Source organism: Entelurus aequoreus, linkage group LG08 (genome assembly GCF_033978785.1).
Source record: "Entelurus aequoreus isolate RoL-2023_Sb linkage group LG08, RoL_Eaeq_v1.1, whole genome shotgun sequence".
NCBI classification, from domain to species: Eukaryota; Metazoa; Chordata; class Actinopteri; order Syngnathiformes; family Syngnathidae; genus Entelurus; species Entelurus aequoreus.
Window position 1 is genome coordinate 25,347,815 of NC_084738.1, and position 7,285 is coordinate 25,355,099.

Below are 7,285 nucleotides of genomic sequence, written 5' to 3' on the forward strand. Positions count from 1 at the left end.
TATACTTAGCAAACTCATCCCGCGGGCCAGATAAGGCCGTATGTTTGACACCCCTGGTTTATGCCAACCATTTTCCCAAAAGTATGTTACAGGGCTATAAAGTCTCATTTTGTCAGATTATTCAAACAAACTAATCGATAAATTACTCAAGTACTAAAATAATCAATACCTAGCTTTTGGCCTAAACTTATTTAACTACTCAAAAAGTGTTTTAGCCCATCTCAGGCAACATTGTATGTTCAAGGGTCCTATGGCAAAGTGACACGACTGAATGTAACAGGAGTGAGTCTTTTGTTAGTCGATCAGGCAACGTGGAAGGTCGTAATGCTAACTATGAACTTCAACTAGTAGGGAGCGACACGTGAGTTAATGCCTGTATGCAATCACATACTGGGTGGTGTAGAATTTGGAGAGGATTGGAACATCTGCAAGGCAGTTATAACATTTATGATTTCACACCAGGAGGTGTCACGTTGACCATGTAGTCTGAATCGGAATTTTGTCATGATGTTAAAATGTTAACATGTTTCCCATGTTTACATTTAACAGTTAAATGTAAACATGGGAAACAATACTGGATCCTCATTTTCAGCTAGATCGTCACAAACTATAACTTTACGACAGCTATTTTTTTTTTTTTACTCATCCACAATCCTTATGTGAGATTAGAACACTTTTCTTTAGCTTTTCTGTGCATTTTTTAACCTTTGTGTGGTGTTCGGGTCTGTGGGACCCGTTTTCATTTTTTATTAAAAGAAAAATGATACAATTAATTCAATTTTCAAACTGAGACTCACTGACTTTGGCTCATTTTCTGTGAAGAACATATATCAGAATACATATTTAATGACCACACACCATACACTCCCCCTACACATTTCTATTACATATAAGATGTCCGGGTCCACTGGGGGCTAATAGAAGTGTGGAAATTGATGTTCTGTGTACACACACACACACACACACACACACACACACACACACACACACACACACACACACACACACAAACACACACACACACAGCAGGCCTAGACAGGAGGAGGACAGAGTGTAGGTACACAGAACATCAGAGGGTCAAACGTGCGAGAAAATGAGAGCAGACAGTGTTGACAAACAATGTTGCAACCTTGTGTGGGAACCGCAGGTGCAGAAACACAAAAGAAGAATCCTGGTGGGATGCAGAAACTGGCAGAGAAATTTTCCGTGCAACGTTCATATTGTTGTTACTCAGCCAGTGTTTGTGGGTCTGATGGACCCGTTGTATTTTGTGGCTTTTAATGCCTCACAATCAAACACTTTTATGTTAAAATACTGGACAGATGTTTATTGGGATAATGAGGTAATATTGGGATAATAAGGTAAACATCTGTTCAGTATTTTAACATAAAAGTGTTTGATTGTGAGGCATTAAAAGCCACAAAATGCAATGGGTCCATCAGACCCACAAACACTGGCTGAGTAGCAACAATCTGAACATTACACAAGGGTTGAATAGTAAAAAAAAAACTTAGTAAGAGGCGACTAACAATAATGAGATTCATCTTCCCTGCCGATAAGGCGCTCTAAAAAGCTGCCAACAATACTCCAACACCATGACCGGCATATGAACCAAGCTGTAGTGACATTGTTATTGTAAGAGCTAACACAGAGGAACTACTTTTTTGAAGCACTGACACATTGCCTTGCTCACACTGCTACGCCAACCACCACTCGCTAGTTAGAGCTGCCAGGTTGCGACCTGCCATGAAAAAAAGAAGGCGCTTGAGCGGCTTCTTCTGCTGCTGTATTGTCTCTGAGTTAGGAACAGTTAATGCTAGGTTGTAAATTATACATCTCACCTGTGGAATAGAAGGCTGTGGCATCAAGCCGAGAAGTTGGTCACCTTTGAAAATCCACACGCTACCAACTTGATACTGTATGGCTCTCAACTTGGCTCTTACCGAATGGAACGTAGCGTAAGACCATTGCATCATCAATAGGAAACGTGTAAACTGAGGAGAGGGGATTATTCTGAAATTAAGCAGCTCAATGAGCGTGTAAGTGCTGAAAGATACAGCAACCTCATCCCAGTGAGAGTGGCCGTTGTAAGTCACTGTTTTATATTCTTATTTGAAACGTTAAATCAAACTGTGAAATCAATGCGCCCATGGACCAATACCCCATTACCTGTGCACATTACCTGATCTTCTTACCTGCTGGAAAGAAAATCAGCTATATGCTGTAAATATTACATGTTATCATGAACGTGCCTGTAACTACATTACATATAAACTTACAGCATGTATATACAGAGGTTTTTGGCTATTTTAGAGTGCTTTATTGGCAACATAGATCATATCCCCAACACACACATTGTTAATTGCCTTTTTACGAATGCCTTTTTAGATTTCACAGAAAAGGGAAAGACATTGGTGTTCTTATCTCACATAAGGACTGTGGATGATTGGTAAAATTCAACAAAAAATCCCCAGTGCAATTCCTCTTTAAAGTTATGTAGAATTAAGGATACGATAAACAATTTAAATAAAAAAGAGCCCTGCAAGTGTTAACACAGGTGTTTCATGTTAAATGGAATTTGTTTTCCCCGAATTACATGTTGCTCATTGAATTAGTCCCTAAATCAGGGATGTCAAACTCGTTTTCATTGCCATCAGAGGGCCGCTTGTAACAGCGAATAATGTATCAATTTGCCTCTGGATTTCATTATTTCATTATTAATTATATACATTGGTTTAAGTAGACTGTTGATTTTACAGTAAAAACTTTACATTTACAAAATGTTACTGTAAAATATAGTGTTGTTTTGTTTTGTTTTTTTTACAACATTTGACGGTAAATGGGAAAACAGTACCACTGTTTTTTTTGGGGGGGGGGGGGGGGGGGGGGGTTACGAAGAAAGCTGGCTGCTCAGTTCCCAGAATTTTACTGTTAAAGTTACATTTGTTTTTACAACATTATAAAGTTCATGGAAAAACAGTACAAGTTCTTTTTTTCATTCTGGCAAATTAGCTGCCAGTTTTTCTACCGTAAAAAACATCTTTCCATTTCCAGGAATAAACAACAACCGTAGATTTTACTGTCAAAACCTGGCAGCTCAGTCAACAGAATTTTAACGCAAAAAACAGTAGTATGTTGTGATCCGCTGCGCGGATCGTGTTCTGTTTGGGTTTTCGGGTCACTTGTGTCTTTCTGTTAGTCTTGGTCTCCTTCTAGTTCCTGTTTATGCACCTCTGAGTTTGTTACCATAGCAACTGATTACTTTCACCTGCCGCGTGTGTTCCCGACACGCACCTGTTTGTCATCACTGACAATATTATTTAAAGCCTGCCTTCCCAGTCAGTCGGTCTTGCTTCGTAGTTTGTTTCCATACAACAGATGACGACTTTCGTTCCTGCTCTGAAACCTTCTAGCTCCCACGCTAAAGGCTCTGTTTAGTGTTTACCTTCTAGCTCCCACGCTAGCTCCTTTTGTTTCTTCCTTAAGTGCTATGAGCACGTTTTTGTTTGTTCAGTATTATTTATTTCTTAAATAAATAATTTCTTACCTGCAAGCTATGTCCGAAGCCCGATCTGCATCCCTGGGAGAACGAACATTTCGCATCACTATGCGACCCGGTCGTCACATAGTAGTTATTTTCAATTAACAGTAACATGCTATAAAGAACAACGTAAAATGTATTGTCATTTTTATTAATTTGATGGGTAGTTTGCTGTAAAGTTAAGTATTTTTATTTAGACAAAAACTAATTTACTGACAGCTCGGGCTTTTAGCTCGTCTCACTCGATCGACCCAGGTTTGAGCCTCGGGATAAAATATAAACCTGAAAATCTGAATAAAATAATGGGTATGTTAAGGGTTTGTATTACGTCAGCATTTCATCTCATTTGGCCCAAATCAGATAAGATGCTTACTTTAAATTATCCCATCAATCAAACAAAGCAGGTGCGGTGATATCATCGTCAACACGTATGTACGCATACATTACACACATTCTCTCTCAAACAAACATACACATGCATGCACACACCCACGTAAACGCACACACACACCCACAGACAAGCAACCACACACACACGCACAGAAAAGTGAAGCTGTTATGTTTAAGTAGTTCAAATGGAACACGCTGGAGGCCAAATGGCATTTTTGTGGTTTGCTGCCTGACAGTCCAACCAACATCTGAGACTATCACTATATGCAACATTGCAGTCAATTGCACAATATCACTTTTAGACCTCTGCAGTACAATTACTTTTATATATATTGCTATTATTAAATTGATGTTGTCTCATGAATCCAATTTAAAAATATAATTTAATCTTAGTTAAATTTACTCTTCTGCCTTAAGAAATAATAACATGACATTAATGCAAATCTCATTAATAGGATTATATCTGTTTAGTTCGGTCTACATTTCATTACAGTGTGTGGATTCCTGCTAGTCCCTAAATGCACCATTTTTCAGGCCCGGACTTGTTTACAGACATAAATGGCTGATGTAATTTTAAGGTGAATTTGAACAATTTAAGGGTGCTGTTTGCAACATACTTACAGTAATGTTTTTCAAAGTAAAAATTATAACAAGAGCACCACTAGCTAGTTTATGTTACCATTAGTGGTTTAACAGAACACATTTGTTTGACAAGTGTCTATATTTTTCACAATTACAAAGTTGATTTAATAAAAATGTTTACTGGACCGAAGACAATGATTTGTGTTTAACTTTTTTGGGGACAATTCAACAAACCATCCCAAGTGACATGGATTTATGCAACAAAAAAAAGGAATACATTTAGAACTTGAAGGATATGAATTATTGTATTATTTATTAATCACCTGTGTATAGAATACCTAAGTCAGGCATTAAAAGGTTTGAGGACTGGAGCAAAGCAACCTTCACTGAAATCATTCAAAGATTAATTTTCATACGCAGTGACTTTAACATTGACTTGTTGAACCCTAACGGGCAAAAGACAACTGGTGATTTCACAGATACAAGTCATAGCATGACTCTATTTCCTAAAATCGCAAGGATATGCAGAATCACAAGTCACTGTGGTACGCTTATTAATATTTTTCTAATGATTTTTTGGTTATGCAAATCAATTGTTGCAGCAGCTGTCTGAGTAGCTGGTCTCAGACGAACATGGAGGTGCACCTGTTGGATCTGGAGGTCCTAAACTGTTGTGGTTACACGTGGTTTGCGGTTGTGAGGCCGGTTGGATGTACTGCCAAATTTTCTGAAACGATTTTAAGGTTGAGAAATGAAGTATCAATTCACGGGCGACAGCTCTGGTGGACATTCCTGCAGTCAGCATGCCAACTGCACGCTCCCTCAAAACTTGCGACATCTGCAGCATTGTTCTGTGTGATAAAACTGCACATTTCAGCGTGGCCTTTTATTGTGGGCAGCCAAAGGCACACCTCTGTAATAATCATGCTGTTTAATCCGGATTTTTATATGCCACACTTGTGAGATTGGATGGATTATCTTGGCAAAGAAGAAATGCTCACTAACACAGATTTTCAGCATCTCATTTGGTGTTATTCTTTTACCTTTTTTAGAACCGCACTTTGACCAAAACTCTTATTTGAAGTCAGAATCATTAAAATATTTGCTGCAAATTGCACTCCTTTTGCGAGTGTCATTTTCACTGAAGAAGTCCATACTTTCCTCATATTCCTATCATTTGGAAATGTATGCAGGCTGACCCCTTCTTTAGTTGTATTGCTACTGTATGCATATGTAATATTTCATTCAAATTTTGAGTGAAAATATCATTATTCGGGATGAATGTGTTACCAAAATACATACTACGTGATATGAGATTGCTTCCAGTCTTCTGATAAAGGCCCTTCCACATTTTGGAGCTAAAAGTGGGTGTTCCAGACTGTGCTGAAACTCATGACCAAACAAGCCTAAATCACGACTGTCTAATATGGGATACATTTTACTAGAGATGTCTGATAATATCGGCCAATAAATGCTTTAAAATTTAATATCGGAAATTATCGGTATCGTTTTTTTTATGATCAGTATCGGGTTTTTATTTGTATTTTTTTAATTTTTTTTTAATTTTTTTAAATCAACATAAAAAACACAAGATACACTTACAATTAGTGCACCAACCCAAAAAACCTCCCTCCCCCATTTACACTCATTCACACAAAAGGGTTGTTTCTTTCTGTTATTAATATTCTGGTTCCTACATTATATATCAATATATAACAATACAGTCTGCAAGGGATACAGTCCGTAAGCACACATGATTGTGTGTGCTGCTGGTCCACTAATAGTACTAACCTTTAACAGTTAATGTTACTCATTTTCATTAATTACTAGTTTCTATGTAACTGTTTTTATATTGTTTTTTATTTTATTTTCATTCAAGAAAATGTTTTAATTTATTTATCTTATTTTATTTTATTAATTAAAAAAAAAAGGACTTTATCTTCACCATACCTGGCTGTCCAAATTAGGCATAATAATGTGTTAATTCCACGACTGTCTATAGCAGTATCGGTTGGTATCGGTATCGGTTGATATCGGTATCGGTAATTAGGATTTGGACAATATCAGAATATCGGATACTGGCAAAAAGCCATTTTCGGACATACCTACATTTTACCTGTAGACATAATTTTTAGGTGCAGAAATATGAAACAAGTGCCAATGTTGTCAGCATTAAAGGCCAACTGAAATGATTTTTTAAAATTTAAACGGGAATAGCAGATCCATTCTATGTGTCATACTTGATCATTTCGCGATATTGCCATATTTTTGCTGAAAGGATTTAGTAGAGAAAATCGACGATAAAATTCGCAACTTTTGCTCGCTGATAAAAAAAAGCCTTGCCTGTACCGGAAGTAGCGTGACGTCACAGGAGCTAGTATTCCTCACAATTCCCCATTGTTTACAATGGAGCGAGAGAGATTCGGACCGAGAAAGTGACGATTACCCCATTAATTTGAGCGAGGATGAAAGATTCGTAGATGAGGAACGTTACAGTGAAGGACTTGAGAGGCAGTGATGGACGTATCTTTTTTCGCTCTGACCGTAACTTAGGTACAAGCTGGCTCATTGGATTCCACACTCTCCTTTTTCTATTGTGGATCACGGATATGTATTTTAAACCACCTCAGATACTATATCCTCTTGAAAATGAGAGTCGAGCACGCGAAATGGACATTTAAAGTGACTTTTATCTCTAAGACAATACATCGGTGACACACTTAGCTGCTGAGCTAACGTGATAGCATCGTTCTCAAATGAAGATAGAAACAA